The sequence below is a fragment of the Bufo bufo genome, chromosome 6 (assembly GCF_905171765.1).
Source record: "Bufo bufo chromosome 6, aBufBuf1.1, whole genome shotgun sequence".
NCBI classification, from domain to species: domain Eukaryota; kingdom Metazoa; phylum Chordata; class Amphibia; order Anura; family Bufonidae; genus Bufo; species Bufo bufo.
Window position 1 is genome coordinate 102,767,352 of NC_053394.1, and position 18,650 is coordinate 102,786,001.

The following is an 18,650-nucleotide window of genomic DNA, read 5'->3' on the forward strand; positions in this document are numbered from 1 at the left end:
GTGTCCGCTCGTCCGCGTCCGTTTTTTTCCTATCATTTGCACGGCAAACCTGTCTTAGACTTTTTTATACTTTCCTTTATGTCTGGTGGTCCTCCAAAAATAAAGGAAGACACACAGAAACAAAAACGGATCACGGAACAACGGAACCCCATTTTGCGGAATGGAACACAACAACGGTCGTGTGCACGAGGCCTATGGGAGAGTTTTCTAGACATGCTCTATGACCTGTGCAGAGGAAGCTGAAAAACTGTGATATCATCTATAGTGAATGGTGGATGGTGTAAAAATTGCAGGGTTATATACATTCATTAATTAAAGTAGTGAAATGAAAAATAAAAAATTCAAATAAGTAAGTTTAATATAAAAAAAAATGTGATTTAAACAATAGGTCATTTTCTGATGACACATTCTCTTTAAATGGCTTTTATTTCACTTCTAGCAGAGTTCTCTTTTAACCTGCCATCTTACTAATATATTGTAAGAGGAATAAAACAGCTCTATGTTTTTCTCCTCATAGTGAGGCCTCATGCACACGGCCGTTGTTTTGGTCCGCGTCCGAGCCGCTCAGGCGCGGACCCATTCACTTCAATGGGGCCGGAAAAGATGCGGACAGCACTCCGTGTGCTGTCCGCATCCGTTCCTCCGTTCCGCGGCCCCGCAAAAAAAAATATAACCTGTCCTATTCTTGACCGCAAAACGGACAAGAATAGGCAGTTATATCAATGGCCGCCCGTTCCGCTCCGAAAATTGTGGAAGGCACACGGGCGGCTTCTGTTTTTTGCGGATCTGCGGTTTGCGGACCGCAAAAAAACAGCACGGTCGTGTGCATGTAGCCTAACACAGAGATTCAATTACATTTCCCTTTAAATGGGTGTTGATAATTCAGTAGAAATCTTTAATATTGCAGAAGGGAACAGGGAATGAGGGGTCTGCTATGTCTATACTCTGGATAAGTTTTTCCTTTTATGCCTCAGTTACTGGAAAAAGACAAAGCAAAAGTGTCTCTAATTGTAATTCTTCATTATGTACGACCATTGTATGCTCCAGTACTTGAATTGTGTCCTAGTTTATATATGCTTTTAGCTGACTCAATCCCATTTTAATTAAAGCGAGGCATGAGCTACTATATTACTGGGTTATTCAAGTCACTGTGCATCTGAAATATTAACTGCAATTTAGTTTTTCTTTCTTCCTCTCTTGAAACATAAACCATATGTAGCACCAATCATCCATACCATTAAAACCAGGTAAAGTGATTAATATTTTTTTTCAATGCCACCTGTGAATGGGTATGGATATATTAGGCAGCAAGTGAACCGTCAGTTCTTGTAGTTCAGGAAAATGGAGAAACATACGGATCTGACACCAAAATTGAAACAACTCTAAAATATCTCTGAAATGTCAGGTCTTAGGCCTCTTTCACACGGGCGTCATGGATTTGGGCCGGATAAGATGCGCGTGCGTTGCGGGGAAAAGCGATTTTTCCGCGAGAGTGCAAAACATTTTAATGCGTTTTGCACGCGCGTGAGAAAAATCGGCATGTTTGGTACCCAAACCCGAACTTCTTTGGGTTAGGTGTTGTGTAGATTGGATTATTTTCCCTTATAACATAGTTATAAGGGAAAATAATAGCATTCTTAATACAGAATGCATAGTACAATAGGGCTGGAGGGGTTAAAAAAAATAATAATAATAATTTAACTCACCTTAATCCACTTGTTCGCGCAGCCCGGCTTCTCTTCTTTCCTCTTTCTTCAGGACCTGGGTAAAGGACCTTTTGATGATATCACTGCGCTCATCACATGATCCATCACATAATTCATCACAATGGTGATGGATCATGTGACGAGCGCAGTGACGTCACCACAGGTCCTTTTCCTCCTGCACAGCAAAGAAGAAGAAAAAAGAGAAGCCGGGCTGCGCGAACAAGTGGATTAAGGTGAGTTAAATTATTTTAATTTTTTTTTAACCCCTCCATCCCTATTTTACTAAGCATTCTGTATTAAGAATGCTATTATTTTCCCTCATAACCATGTTATAAGGGAAAATAATAATGATCGGGTCCCCATCCCGATCACCTCTTAGCAACCATGCGTGAAAATCGCACCGCATCCGCACTTGCTTGCGAATGCTTGCAATTTTCACGCAGCCCCATTCACTTCTATGGGGCCTGCGTTGCGTGAAAAACGCACAAAATAGAGCATGCTGCAATTTTCACGGAACGCACAAGTGATGCGTGAAAATCACCGCTCATGTGCACAGCCCCATAGAAATGAATGGGTCCGGATTCAGTGCGGGTGCAATGCGTTCACCTCACGCATTGCACCCGCGTGGAAATCTCGCCCGTGCGAAAGAGGCCTTAGGGAGTGTTCCTGGTATGCAGTGGTGTTGTCACCAACTAACCTATACGGGTATGGCCGCGCCTTGTCAGACGCACTGCCGGGCTGCGGCCCTGTGATGCGCGGCCTAACCACGCCCCCTGTTGACAGTAGTGCGTCCATGAAAATGGAGCACTCACTCACCTCCTCTCCGTAGCACACACACGCCGCTGGAGGAGATCATGGTTTGGGTTAAGTATTTATTTTAATTTTAGTTGTGTGTGTTCTGTAGGCAGGATAATTGATAGCTCAGCCTGCCTACCCGTGGATACTGGTGTTCTGGTTTAATGGTCGCAGAGTCCTTGGATCTATCAGGTTCTGACCCAGGGACTCGGTGCTCTATTTAAATCCCCTGCTGGCAATACCCTTGCCAGTCATAGGTTTATCTCCCTTGCTGTGCTCCTGGTTCTGTCTGTGCATATTTGGATAGCTTGTTGTATTGACCTCAACTTGTCTTTTGACCTCCCTCTGTCTTGTGATCCTTTACTGTGATATGCGTCTGGTTCTGACTTTGGCTTGGCTATTTTGACTACCCTACGTCCTCTAATTTTGTACTGTATTGTCCTCCAGACTTTTGACCTTATTCCGTACAACCCTTCTCTGTTTGGTTGTGTTAACCAGTTGCGGACTTGCCACTTAGGGCTTGCACTGAGATCATTCAGGGCTCACTGTGTGTGTGTTTCCCCATCTACTGTGCTGACACATGTATGTGAGATCTAATGTTCAGAAAAAAACTGACTTAAAAGTTAGTTGCATAAAGGGTTATACATGTATATATACAAAGATAACATACAGAGTAAAGTAAGTAACAGCCACCAAAAGCCATGAAAATAAATGAGCCAGCTTCACATCGACCAGTGCTCAACATGGAACTCAGCCGACGCCCATATGATACAAAGAGAGGTGATGGTGGCAAGACACATCTTACCCTGATAAAGTCTTCAATGTAGCTGAGCTCTTTCTTACATAGCTAGACGTTTTCTAGTCTCCTGGCTGCACTTAGCCCCACCTAAAGGTCAGTATGCATGTACAGTTATTTTTCATGAATGCCATGAATCACCATGTAAGACTAACCAACTAGATTACAAGGAATTAGAAGGGAAGGACCACTTAATGCCTTGTTATTCAAGTGGTTAGGCAAAAATGGTCAAACAAAAGACAAAGGGTGAATCAGAAACAGGTTTAGGGTGCCTAAAACTCCTTTATACAGGTACATATGAAATGCCAGGACTAGCTTGTCTGGTCAAATCCCACAGAACTGTTACTATAGCACAAATTACTGAAAACTTTAATACTGGATATGATAGGAAGCTGTCAGAACATAGTACATCATAACTTGCTATGTATGGGGCTGCATAGTTTCAGACCGATCAGCATGTTCATTGCCTAAAGTGCCTACAATGGAATGAGAGCATCACAACTTAGATGTGGGGGCTAAGGGGATCCACAGGGGTCAGTACTGAGCACGCTTGTTTTTAATACTTGTTTTTAATATTTTAATGACCATGTAGAGGGCCTGCAGAGCAGAATTTTAATATTTGCAGATGATTTCTCTGATTCTAAGCTTCAAATCAACACAGAGGAGGATAATATAACACATTTGTGAAGGCTTGGGGGGATAAACAGCAAATGAAGTTCAGTGTGGACAAATGTAAAATATGCACTTGGGTTGATGAAAAATAATGTACAAATGTAAACGTAATAAATTATAAAACACTTTGTAAAACTGTCACTAAGTAAGACTTGTGGATAATGATGGATTTTAATGTGTATATATACAGTGCCTTGAAAAAGTATTGACCCCCTTGACTTTTTTTGTATTTTGGTGCCTCACAACCTGGAATCAACATGGATTGTTTGAGGATTTGCATCATTTAATTTACAGAACATGCCCACAACTTTGAAGATGTTTTTTTTCATTTTTTATTGTGAAGCAAACAACAAATAGGACAAAATAACAGAAAAAGTCAATGTGCATAACTATTCACCCCCCTAAAGTCAGTACTTTGTAGAGCCACCTTTTGCGGCAATCACAGCTCCAAGTCGCTTTGGATAAGTCTCTATGAGCTTGCCACATCTTACCACTGGGATTTTTGCCAATTCCTCCTTGTAAAACTGCTCCAGCAACTTCAAGTTGGATGGTTTGCGCTTGTGAACAGCAATTTTTAAGTCTGACCACATATTTTCTATTGGATTGAGATCTGGGCTTTGACTAGGCCATTCCATCACATTTATTTGTGGTAGGGGCTGAGGTGTACATGAGCGTGGAGTTGGGAGGGATGCCTACCACCCTCCATGATCTATCTGGCTGAACTGTGCCCGGAGCCAGTGCGGGGTAGGCTTGAATATGTGGGCCACCCAAGAGAGTGGAATGAAAGAAAGAAGGGTCGGGAGGGTGGGGCACGAAGCGACCATCCTCAGGGTGAGGTCGCTCGGGATGATATAGCGGGCAGCCCCGTCCACAAATGCAGGCTGTAACCAGCCTTACTATTTGTGGTAGGGGCTGAGGTGTACATGAGCGTGGAGTTGGGAGGGATGCCTACCACCCTCCATGATCTATCTGGCTGAACTGTGCCCGGAGCCAGTGCGGGGTAGGCCTGAATATGTGGGCAAAAAGACTACCAACGCTGTTAGGTGTGAAATATTTATTTGAATTGAACGGGACAAATCACAAAGCCAATGAACAAAAAGCCCTGAAAATCTCGACCTGCGGGTTGGGAATATACCTGGCAAAGCACGAGGACCTCCAGCACCCCATCTTGCGGATAACATGCGCGGGTACCTAGTGCTTGGAGGCCGAGGAGGCGGCTCCTATGCGGAATGAGTGCCCTGAAATTGTATTTGGATTATACCCCAAACCTGCTGCTAACGTGCGAATGTGGGAAACAAACTGAGCCGCGGTGAGAGGCCTGCCCTGGAGGGGAAGTAGCGGATCCTCCGGAGCAAGAGGAAGGAGAAACTCGGCAAGGTCCTCCAGCACCTTGACGGGACACCAGCTGTTTGATGTGGGGAAGAACTTGATCTCGACGGGAGGACCTACTTGACTAGTCTTGGAAGATGGGAGAAATAAGGTAAACTGGTCACCCTGCCGAACGAGATGGCGTTTAAGGAGGGTGGAGCGTGTCATAGCATTACAAGTAAATTCCCCCGGCCTTAGGAAGCCATAAAACCTGATATATATTGCAGCCTTGATGATAAGGCTTGCTGGGTGCCCAAAGGGGGAACCATCTAGAGCTAGGGACAAACCCCAAAATAACTCACCAGAAACTGTCTGTCTGCACGTCACTGGGCTTGCACTGTTTTTTTGTATGCCCCTAAGGGTGGCCTTGACAGCTTGGTTGGACAAGATGGATTGGCAGGAAGGATCATCAAATAATCTGTAATGCTGGACCCCTGCTAAATACCCCTTAATAGTGTTGTATGAGAGGTGCAAATAGAAATGGCAGTGGGCGATGAACGCCATGAGAAAGGTAACATCGTCTTGGCCGTTCTGCGGGTGGCTGAGCATGAAGCGCCGGAACGCCTCGTATCCCGTAAGATAGTTCCTGGCGGTGTTTTTAGCTAAAGATCCTTGGACCAACTTCTTTGCGGATGCCACCAGCTGCCCTAGTCCATGGTCAGGAGGCTGAAAGGGGGAACGGGCGTACCCACCGGGTCTGCGTCTGGCATTGCCTGGAAGAAGATGGTGAAGTTAAATCGGGACAAGGTGTCAGCCACCACATTCTGAGCCCCCGCGATGTGGGACTCCTAGACTATCCGTAACAAACACTACGGGTTTGTTGGCCCAGACGGGGCCCCAGACCTGGGCAGCCGCCACCAGAGGATACAGTTCCAGGAGAGAGGAAGATTTGAGGGACTTGCTATCAAGGAAGAATTCCACCGGCCAATCGTCAACCAGCCAGTGCGGATGAAAAATGGCCGCAAACCCACGGGAGGCGGCAGCATCAGAATGGATCCTCAGCGAAGAGGCATCCAGAGTGGGCACGAAAAGGGATATGCCATTCCAGGAAGTCAGGAAGGAGTGCCACATAAGCAGATCCGCAACAGCTTGGTTGTCAAGATGGACGGTGGAATCTTGGTCTTGAGCCGAGGGGAGAAGATTGAGGAGCCTAGACACAAAGGATCTTCGCTGGGGCATGATCCAGGAGGCGAAATTCAAAGAACCCAGGAGGGACTGCAACTCCAGCTTGGAATGAAGCAGCGGCGGAGACTGCAGTCCTGATCTTGGATAACTTCGCCTCAGGCAGGCCTGCCTCCATGCGGACGGTATCTAACACGATACCTAGGAAGGTGACCCTTGTGCTAGGGCCCTCAGTCTTGGAGGTAGCGACTGGGACCTGGAGACTGGAAAACAGCTGGAGCAGGATATCCAGCCCGGAGGAATCCCCCCGGGGGTTTTGGATGATTAAGTAGTCGTCGAGATAGTGAATGACCATATCCAAACCCCCGTGATGACCCAAGATCCAGTGCAGGGCGCCCGCGAACTGGTCGAATAACCAAGGGCTGCTCTTGGAGCCAAAGGTGAGTCTATTGGCAAAATAATACTTATGATCCCACTTGATGCCATAAAATCCCCAGAGTTGAGGTGCAATGGGAAGCAGCTTAAAGGCGTCCGCTATATCGGCTTTGGCAAGTAGGGCCCCTTTCCCTGACTGCCAAATGAATTTAATTGCTTCCTCTATGGTGGAATAAGACATGGCGAACTCCTTTGACGGAATCAAGGAATTCAAGCTGGGTGTAGAGGACATATGGGGCGCAGACAGGTCTTAAATTAACCTTTTTTTATTAGATGACTGCTTGGAGACTAACTCAATCGGGCTAATCCTCCAGGTATCAAACGGGATTACGTCAAATGGGCCCAAGAGGAACCCCTTATGGACTTCTGCTAACAAGAGACTGTCAACTGCGCCCGGATCCTGTATAGCCGACTGCAGATTTTTCCCCTCCCAGGACTCCAGAGGGAGGGCGATCAACCCCGTATGGAAACCCCTCCTGAATCCAGAAAGGAGGAACTGGGCCAACTGCTGATCCGGGTGCTCCTGCAAGAGGACAGCCAATAACTCTATGTTAACGTCGGCTAGTCAGGGTTTAGAAGATTTTTTTAAGGCAGGAAGAACGGGGGTGAGCCCTAAAGCACAGGGAGCAGATGTGCAAGGCTCTACAGCTACCAAAACTGCACCCTCCTGCATTAAAATTATTACAGACCTGGCTCTGCCCAAGGAACACGATAGGCCTGCCCAACTTGTCCACGGTCGGCTGGCTTCCATGGCCAGAGGAACCCGGGAGGGCCCGGTCAAGACCCGGGGAGGCCAACATGGGGCACCAGTCTGCCGTGTGCGAGATGGACTGGCATGTCGCGCAGGTAGGAGCTCTAAGCCCGGCAAAGTGCCGGAAAAAGAGCTCCATGTCCAAATTCGCCCAGTTGGTAACGAACTGAAATTGGACTAGGGCTGCCGCAGCTTTGGCTGAGAAAGAACGATGGTAGTCGTAGAAATTGGAGCCGCCATACTTGTATCCCAGACCCGTCAGACGGTAAAGATACGTATCTAGTTCCTCCCGCCTGAGCGGATGGGCTGAGCAGACTACATTGCGATAAAGGCTGAATGCCAACACGAACTCCGGAATAGAAAGTTTTCTATTCAGGCGGGCATCCTTCGTCCTAAGTAGCACTGCAACCTCCCCACAATTGATGACTTTATTCTCGGCCACATCTTGGGAAGCTATCAGGATGGATGCCAGGTTGACATCTTTCCCAGCTAGAATGTCCTTTCTAAATAGTCTCAGGGACAAAGTGCGCTGGGGACACAACTGGACTAGTGTTGAGCGTACCTAACGCTGGTTCCTGAGAGGTCGAGGGAACGACTGCCGTAACCGCAGCCGGGGAATCCTCCGGGGCACGTGACTCTAGCTCGGTCACCCTGGATTGGACATCCGCTAAAGAACCGACCAGGCCGCTGATGGTGGCTTGCAGCTGGTTCAGTGATAACTGAATAGAAGAGAGGGAGGACTGCGAATTGCAGCTCCCTGACTCCGTCCTCAGAAGCCGGTAGAGCTCCGCCTTCCGAGCTGAAGCCAAATGGGGAATACCCCTCTTATTCAATTCTGCAATAAGTTTGGGGATGGTCCAACGCCTTAGCGACGGGCTACCGGCGTGCCCTGAAACTGATGACCCGGGACCCGAGAACTAGTTGTCCTCAATATCGGATGGTTGGGATATCTTGAACCTGTAAAGAAAAAGCCAATAAGAAAAAGGAAAAATAAAAAATATTTTTTTTTTTTTTAAAAGATAGAACCACCATGAAATGAGGAAAGAGGAGTGAAGGAGACGTAATCCTACCCGAATCGCGCTGAACTGGTGAATCCAATACAGGACTGGAACTTGCTACAAGGAGGTACTAAAGGCAGTACGGAAAAAGCACCTGTGAACACAAGAATAGGTAGCCACGAATAAACACTGCTTTAGGAGAGCCGGGAAGAGAAGGAAGAAGAGGGAACGGAGGACCGTGGATGGGGAGCAAGGAAGGATGAGAGTGGCGAAAAAATGAACGAGAGGGAGGACCCGACCCGAAGATGCGAAGTGGCGGGAAAAGAGGGCCGGAATGTGCCGAGGACGGGGTCGGGTGATTTGGTGACTAGAGGAACTAAAAACAAATCTGGTGACAAGCCAAATGGACCTGAGTAAATCGAGTGAGGTCCTGAGTGATTCAGGATGAAGTACCTGACCCTGGGCGATCCTGGACGTGTACGTGCCGTGATAGAAAAGGAGACCCTGAGCGATTCAGGCAGGTGCCAGGCTGTTAAATGTCCTGAGAGATTTCAGGAAAGGCACCGGAAAGGTATGGGGTGGAAACTAAGATGGACCCTGATGGTGGCTGACGTCTGAGTTATTTTAGGAAAAGACAGCCAGTACGTGGACCTGAGCGATTCAGGTGGACACTGGCCAACAGGAATACCCGAGCGAATCAGGCTGAAAATTAACCCTGGAGGTGCAGGTAGAAGACACATTGGTGAAAGTGTCCCTGTAAGTGGACCCGACGTGCTCAGGAAGGCCTGGACGGAACGTGAGTGGACGAACCAGGATGACAGAGGCAGAACGAGCCTGGGCGATCCAGGATGACAGAGGCAGCGGGGGCCTGGGCGATCCAGGATGACGGAGACAGAGCGAGCCTGGGCGATCCAGGATGACAGAGACAAAGCGAGCCTGGGCGATCCAGGATGACAGAGACAGAGCGAGCCTGGGCGATCCAGGATGACAGAGACAGAGCGAGCCTGGGCGATCCAGGATGACAGAGGCAGCGTGGGCCTGGGCAATCCAGGATGACAGAGGCAGCGTGGGCTTGGGCGATCCAGGATGACAGAGACAGAGCGAGCCTGGGCGAACCCGGATGACCGAGGCAGCGAGGGCCTGGGCGAACCAGGATGGCAGAGACAGAGCGAGCCTGGGCGATCCAGGATGACAGAGACAGAGCGAGCCTGGGCGATCCAGGATGACAGAGACAGAACGAGCCTGGGCGATCCAGGAAGACAGAAACAGAACGAGCCTGGGCGATCCAGGATGACAGAGACAGAACGAGCCTGGGCGATCCAGGGAGACTACAGATGATGTGTGAGAGCGAGACAAGAAGCATGGAAAACAGACGTGTGCGTGATACCTGAAGAAATTCAGGAAGCTGAGCAGCTACTTGGCTGAACGGGAAGACTGGATATCAGACGGTACACCAGCCCTGTTCATTTTGGAAAAATTTATCAGCACCTAGGTATAGACAACAAGCTCATAAATTAAGCCCTGAGCCCGAAATAGTACATTAGACAACTGGAAAACAGCATCTCCACCCAACCTGGGAAGGGAAGGACCCGTTTAAGGGACATCCATCCCACCCCTTCCCCCGCATGTGTGTCAGCCATGCGGAGATGCTGCTCTCCAGGTGACCGGAGAACTCCCTGAAGTGCACGGCAGCACCTCCACCTTAAGCCCAGAGCATGGGATGGGTCAGAGACCCACCGGAGCAATGCTGAGGACCCAATCCATGCCATGGGCTGCCTCTGGTACTACCAGCATCCCGCAGCCCAATGTTGTAAAGCAAACAACCCCACAACCCACACAACCTGTATGGAGTTAACCTCATTAGAGGGAACGATGAGGCCACAGAGCAGTGCGGCTTTGACATGGAGTGCCGCAAACCGAGCCCAGCGGGAGCGGTCAGCCCTACCTGAAGCGCCGTGGATGCTGGCCCTGCCGAAAAGCCCTGAAGAGCAAAAAAGAAGATCGCACGCTGCGAGGAGGCTTCCCAGGCGCTGAAGGAGGGAGGAAGCCCCGGCCGAGCCCAGCCAGGCAGGCCGGAGGGACGCTGCCCCCGGCCGATGAAGCTGGAGAGCCGTGACTTACCCGGAAGTGACGTAGGCTGGGAACCCTGGAAGTGACGGAACGGGCTGGAGGTAGAAGCACAAAGCGACTGTCCTCAGGGTGAGGTTGCTCGGGATGATATAGCGGGCAGCCCCGCCCACAAATGCAGGCTGTAACCAGCCTTACTATATGTTTCCCCTTAAACCACTCAAGTGTTGCTTTAGCAGTGTGTTTGGGGTCATTGCCCTGCTGAAAGGTAAACCTCCGTCCTAGCCTCAAATCACGCACAGAGTGGTACAGGTTTTGCTCAAGAATATCCCTGTATTTAGCACCATCCATCTTTCCCTCAACTCTGACCAGTTTCCCAGTCCCAGCTGCTGAAAAACATCCCCACAGCATGATGCTGCCACCACCATGTCTCACTGTGGGGATGGTGCTCTTTGGATGATGTGATGTGTTGGGTTTGCGCCAGACATAGCGTTTTCTTTGATGGCCGAAAAGTTCAATTTTAGTCTCATCAGACCAGAGCACCTTCCTCCATACATTTTGGGAGTCTCCCACATGCCTTTTTCGCAAACTCACAATGTGCCTTTTCGTTTTTAGCTGAAAGTAATGGCTTTCTCCTGGCCACTCTGTCATAAAGCCCAACTCTATGGAGCATACGGCTTATTGTCGTCCTATGTACAGATACTCCAGTCTCTGCTGTAGAACTCTGCAGCTCCTCCAGGGTTACCTTAGGTCTCTGTGCTGCCTCTCTGATTAATGCCCTCCTTGCCCGGTCCGTGAGTTTTGGTGGGCAGCCGTCTCTTGGCAGGTTTGCTGTTGTGCCATGTTTTTTCCATTTGGTTATGATAGATTTGATGGTGCTCCTGGGGATCATCAAAGATTTGAATTTTTTTTACCTAACCCTGACTTGTACTTCTCAACAACATTGTCCCTTACTCGTTTGGAGAGTTCCTTGGTCTTCATGGCAGTGTTTTTTTCTTAGTGATGCCTCTTGCTTAGGTGTTGCAGCCTCTGGGGCCTTTCAAAAAAGGTGTATATACGTAATGACAGATCATGTGACACTTAGATTGCACACAGGTGGACATCATTTCACTAATGTGACTTCTGAAGGCAATTGGTTGCACCAGAGCTTTTTCTGGGCTTCCTAAGGAAGGGGTGGATAGTGTGGTCCACACCCCTGTTCCACCACAGGTGAGAGAAGCTGGAGGCAATCAGCCTGGCATAAGGCACCTCCCAGAGTGTCAGAAAGGGGGGAGTGTGTTGCCTGTGGACAGAAGCCTGGAGGCTCTGTGTGGTCCAAGCCAGGAGGGCTGAGAGACCACTATTCCCCATGTGTGCTGAGACACTGGACTGGAGGCAGTGGGCGTACTGTGCTCTGTACAGCCAGGAGGCTGTGGGACATTGGCTGAGAAAGCCGCTTGTGTTCACAGGGTGTGAACAAGGACTTAGGTGAGTCAGGAAACTCTGTGTTAGTTAGAGCCTAGCCGGGCAAGTGTTTATTATTTTATGTGGATGTCACATGTGTTAGGTGAAGCTGCGACTTCATGATAACCTGTATTGGTTGGAATGTGCACAATAAATGCACGGTTTGGACCTGAAACCTGGTGTCCTAAAGTCGTATCTGTGAGAATGACCCCCAAATAAGAGGCGATTTGGGTCAAAATCGATCCTACCCAAATCGACAGTGTTCCAAGGGCCCTGAAAATTGGCACAGTACATGACACCCTGAGGTCTCCTCTCTTGTCTCTCCTTTTTTTTTTATCTCCTTCCCTCGTTTTTAAGCTTTTTAAACACAATGACAGCAATAGTAAATGTCAATACAACACTGACATTTATAGCTATGGGTAAACATATGTGTGACGGCCTGTTATGCTTTTTAAAATTAAAACCTTTACGAAAATTGTCCCTTATTGTGGGCAGATGGTGTTTAGCCACCCATGGTGTTATCGGAAAAAGAAAAAAAACCTGTAGTTTGTTCTTAACAAGCAGTCCAAAAATTATGCCTGTTAGGCCCCTGTTATGATGTGTTATAAACCCACAAATGTTAATCACTTTCCCAAATAGCATTTATTACTTATACTTATTATTTATAATGGCTCTTTCTCTAGGGGGCAATTATCCAGAGAAATAAAATGAGAAAACACAAAACCCAACATAACTCACACTGCAAGCAGTGTTTTGGTGTCTGTCTCCAAAGCAGAATGGAGACTGAACTGATGCAAACTGATGCATTCTGAGTGGATCCTTTTCCATTCAGAATGCATTAGAATGCAAACTTATCTGTTTTGGACCGCTTGTGAGAGCCCTGAATGGATCTCAGAAACAGAAAGCCAAAACGCTAGTGTGAAAGTAGACTTAGTTGAAAGCAGGAGCTCAAGAGCTGTCTCAGCTCTCCTCACTGCTCTGGCTGTCATCAATTATGATCCCAAGTACAGCTGATAACATAACTGATAACATCTTCAGCTCTGTGTGTAGGAACAAATGAAGTGAAAGTGCAGATAGGATGGGCAAAACTTATTTTGGGTGTGGTAATGTAGCAGAATGCACACACTGCTGCTCATTAGCCACAATCCCCTCCAGTTCCTTCTGTTTGTGCTTTGAGTTATGGCTTCTAATTTAATTAGTTTCTATGAGGAGGTAAGTTCTAGACATGACTGGGGTAAGCCAATGGATGTCGCATATCTTGACTTCCCTAAGCATTTGATACAGTGCCACATAAAAAGTTTATTATATAAAATGAGAATGCTTGGACTGGGGGAAAATGTCTGTATGTGGGTAAGTAACTGGCTCAGTTATAGAAACAGAGGGTGGTTATTAATGGTACACACTCATATTGGGTCACTGTCACTAGTGGGGTACCACAGGGGTCAGTATTGGGCCCTATTCTCTTCAATATTTTTATTAATGATCTTGTAGAAGACTTGCACAATAAAATAAAATAAAATTTAGATGACGCTAATCTGTGTAAAGTAATTAACACAGAAGAGGACAGTATACTTCTACGGATGGATCTGGATAGATTGAAGGCTTGGGCAGAGAAGTGGCAGATGAGGTTTAACACTGACAAATGTAAAGTTATGCACATGGGAAGGAATAATGCAAGTCACCAGTACATACTAAATGGTAAAACACTGGGTAACACTGACATGGAAAAGGACCTATGAATTTTAGTGAACTGCAAACTAAACTGTATAAACCAGTGTCAGGCAGCTGCTGCCAAGGCCAATAAGATAATGGGTTGAATCCAAAGGGGCACATATGCATGTGGTGAGAACATAGTCCTGCCACTTTACAAATCATTAGTCAGATAACACATGGAGTACTTTGTACAGTTATGCGCTCCTGTGATCAAGACAGACATATTGTAGCAGAGCTGGAGAGGGTTCAGAGGAGGACAACTGAAGTTATAACTGGAATCGGTGGACTACAGTACCCAGAAAGATTATCAAAATTAAGGTAATTTAACTTAGAAAAAAGATGACTGAGGGAAGATCTAATAACCATGTGTAAATATATAAGGGGTCAGTACAGAGATCTCTCCTATTATCTATTTATACCCAAGACTGTGACTGTAATGAGGGGACATCCTCTGCGTCTAGAGAAAAGAAAGTTTGTACACAAACATAGAAGAAGATTCTTTACTATAAGAGCAGTGGGACCATGGCACTCTCTGCCTGAGGAGGTGGTGATTGTGAAGAGTTCAAGAGGAACCTGGATGTATTTCTGGAGTGTAATAATATTACAGGTTATAGTTATTAGATTTATGGAGAAAGGCCAATCTAGGGAGTTATTCTGACTGACTGATTGGAGTCAGAAAGGAATTTTTTCCTCTAAAATGAGGAGAATTGGCTTCTACCTCACATGGCTTTTTCCCCCTCCTCTGGATCAACTTGCAGGATAACGGGCTGAACTGGATGGACAGATGTCTTTTTTCAGCCTTACAAACTATGTTAGTTCGTTAGTTCTTACACACATAGAGCTAAAGATGTTAAACATATCAGCTATGTGATCAACTGTGTGTACACAAGAGCACTGAGACAGCTTTTGAGTTCCCTGCTTTGAACTAACCAGTCCAGTTGTGATATAAGATGGCTTTTGTGTTTTCTAATAAGGCAGTGGCCATTTTATTTCCCTGATGATTTCCCCCTAGAGAAAAAGCGCCATTATAAATAACAAATGCTATTTGTGAATGTGTTTATAATAAAGTAATATTTAGGTATATTCAGTAATCTTATTAATTCATGGAGAGTACCTTTAATGTCAGAATAAACAATGGCTTGTTCTGAACAAGCCTGGAAAAATGCTCCTTTTTTGGGGGGAGTAGCAGCAGTACAGTGTGGATGTGGTAAGCAGTGTAGGGATAATATTGGCAGCAATAGAAGCAGCAGCAGTAGAAGCACAGCATTGAACAGACAAAGCAGTAGATGTGTGACTGTGTAGACGTAATGGTATTGGCAGCAGTAGCCATACAGTACAAAAATGGGATGGTGGCATGATCGGGCTCTGTATTTGGACCACTGCCGGTGCTACTATCACCGCCGTAGCTACAAGTGCCACTACCAACAATATAGCTATGCATGGAATCCCACATCTTCTTCTGAACCTCCTACTCGTTGCAGTACAAAAGCTGACTTTTCTCACACTTGTCATCAAGAGGGAGACTCTCTTGAATATCTTCCATAGTACTTGGGGTTTTGTTGGCTCTTCTCAGGAAAAAAGAATGTGCCCCACTAGGAAGGGGCAGTTAACACAGAGAGGATGCCAGGGATAGGCTTCTCTGGGGGTTGCATGGAGGTGGAGTAGGAGGTATGCACTGATCCTTTGCACAAAGGCATGGTGTCAGACTCAAATGTGACATCAACATCATTCTGCTGCGACGGAGAGTAGAAATGAACCATCGAGTCCACAATGTCATCCTCTTTGTCCTCAATAATAATCTGGTGACTATCGGAAGTGAAGGAAAAGTTTTCTAGGGACACACTGTACACTGGTATTGACAATTTACAATGGTATATTGAAACCCAGAAGTGCACACTTCATAGGCCGGAAGTAGAGATGAGCAAATTTTTCAAAAATTTAATTCGCTGGTTTGTTGAATTTTTTGGGAAAAATTCGGTTCAATACGAATTTGTTCAAGGCGAATTGTGTTAAAAAAAACTGCTATTTCCTGGCTGCTAAGAGCCTTTATAGAGGTGTAGAACACTGTGCCTTGCAGTAACATGCACAGTCTGTTTTGGTAGTAAAAAAATACTGTAAGTCCATATGACATGCAGATGAAAGGCATTGCTCTTAAAATCACTGCACACTTCACTTATTTGGGCAGTCACGGGGCAAAAACAGAACAAATAACTCAAGTATAAACTCAGACTTACAGGTTGATGTTAGCGCCATGAAGAAGCACATTCCTTTTACACCGTCATCAGCTGATTCAACATACAGTACAGACCAAAAGTTTGGACACACCTTCTCATTCAAAGAGTTTTCTTTATTTTCATGACTATGAAGGCATCAAAACTATGAATTAACACGTGTGGAATTATATACATAACAAACAAGTGTGAAACAACTGAAAATATGTCATATTCTAGGTTCTTCAAAGTGGCCACCTTTTGCTTTGATTACTGCTTTGCACACTCTTGGCATTCACTTGATGAGCTTCAAGAGGTAGTCCGCTGAAATGGTCTTCCAACAGTCTTGAAGGAGTTCCCAGAGATGCTTAGCACTTGTTGGCCCTTTTGCCTTCACTCTGTGGTCCAGCTAACCCCAAACCATCTCGATTGGGTTCAGGTCCGGTGACTGTGGAGGCCAGGTCATCTGGCGCAGCACCCCATCACTCTCCTTCATGGTCAAATAGCCCTTACTTTCAAAGTTTTCCCAATTTTTCGGCTGACTGACTGACCTTAATTTCTTAAAGTAATGATGGCCACTCGTTTTTCTTTACTTAGCTGCTTTTTTCTTGCCATAATACAAATTCTAACAGTCTATTCAGTAGGACTATCAGCTGTGTATCCACCTGACTTCTCCTCAACGCAACTGATGGTCCCAACCCCATTTATAAGGCAAGAAACCCCACTTATTAAACCTGACAGGGCACACCTGTGAAGTGAAAACCATTTCAGGGGACTACCTCTTGAAGCTCATCAAGAGAATGCCAAGAGTGTGCAAAGCAGTAATCAAAGCAAAAGGTGGCTACTTTGAAGAACCTAGAATATGACATATATTCAGTTGTTTCACACTTGTTTGTTATGTATATAATTCCACATGTGTTAATTCATAGTTTTGATGCCTTCAGTGTGAATCTACAATTTTCATAGTCATGAAAATAAAGAAAACTCTTTGAATGAGAAGGTGTGTCCAAACTTTTGGTCTGTACTGTAGATGCCTACAGAACCTGTTCTATTAAACGCTTATACAATTAGAGTCCCCCGACAGAGTGGAGAGGGTTTCAGCAGTAAGTTTGTGTTGACATCACTGACTAATTTGCCCTTCCTCTGATCCGTCAGAAAAATAACCCACAAAAAATGGATCCTGTCTGTGGAGCATACGCCTTCACTCAGTTAGCATTTGCTCAATAATCCATCAGTATTGCTAATGCCAAAAAAAAACAGGAGTGGATCCAAAACAGAGATGACATGTGAACGGAATATTTGCATGTCTTCTGTGTTTTGTATCCACTCCTGCTTTTGGCTACCAAATCACAAGCCAATTCTGATGGGACCATGCAGGCCTTACAGCTGCTACACAGACAGGATCTATTTTGCGTCTCATTTTTCCTTGCTTCTGACAGATCAGAAAAAGGGTCAAATAAATGATAATGTCAGCAAGACTGAAAGGCAAAATAGTGGCCCAGTCATGAAGTGGGGAGGGTGGGAACAGCATGAGAAGTCCACAGAGTGGCCGTATGACGTAGTGGTGAGGTGCAAGCAGCATCAGGAGGAGGCCACAGATGGGGGGGGGGTGATTTTAATTAGGAGGGGGGGGAGGGGAGGCCGCACTGGTCACATTTAATACTGGGAATCCACACTGGCCACCAATGAATATAGAGGGAGGGGGGCCACACTGGTCACATTTAATACTAAGGAGGGAGGGAGGGGGGCCGCACTGGCCACCAATGAATATAGAGGGAGGGGTGCGCCGCACTGGTCACATTTAATACTGGGGAGGGAGGGAGGGGGGGACCGCACTGGCCACCAATGAGTTAAATACAGGGGGGGGGGGGGGGTCTGCCCCCTGCTGCCTGGCAGTACCTGCCAGGCAGCAGGGGGCAGTCATGTACACAGTTCTCAGTATATTCTAACTTAAAGCGTCCCCATCACCATGGGAATGCCTCTGTGTTAGAATATACTGTCGGATCTGAGTTTCACGATCTAACTCAAATCCGATGGTATATTCTAACATAGAGGCGTTCCCATGGTGATGGGGACGCTTCAAGTTAAAATATACCATCGGATTGGAGAAAACTCCGATGGTCTATTAATAGGGGACTCCTGACTTTACATTGAAAGTCAATGGGGGACGGATCCGTTTGAAATTGCACCATATTGTGTCAACGTCAAACGGATCCGTCCGCATTGACTTGCATTGTAAGTCTGGACGGATCCGTTTGGCTCCGCACGGCCAGGCGGACACAAAAACGCTGCAAGCTGCGTTCGGGTGTCCGCCTGCTGAGCGGAACGGAGGCCAAACGGTGCCAAACTGATGCATTGGGGCTGTACGGATCCGTTCGGGGCCGCTTGTGAGAGCCTTCAAACGGAGCTCACAAGCGGAACCCCGAACGCAAGTGTGAAAGTAGCCTTAGTAGCATCTGTTCTAGGACATGAAGCAGTGGAATGAAATCGTTCAGACAGTAGTCCTGGCGACTGACAAATAACATGGCCTCCTCAAAGGGCCTAAGCAAATGGCAGGTGTCACGCATGAGCTGC

The 18,650-nt window shown here is 46.7% G+C and overlaps 1 long non-coding RNA gene across 1 annotated transcript; it reads left to right on the plus strand.

The window, feature by feature from the left end:
* Positions 1–1,133: 1,133 nt before the first annotated feature.
* Positions 1,134–14,394, plus strand: LOC121005339. Its single transcript, XR_005779920.1, has 4 exons — positions 1,134–1,144; positions 12,700–12,702; positions 13,216–13,220; positions 14,199–14,394. It is a non-coding gene; the product is annotated as an uncharacterized LOC121005339 (long non-coding RNA).
* The last annotated feature ends 4,256 nt before the right edge of the window (positions 14,395–18,650 follow it).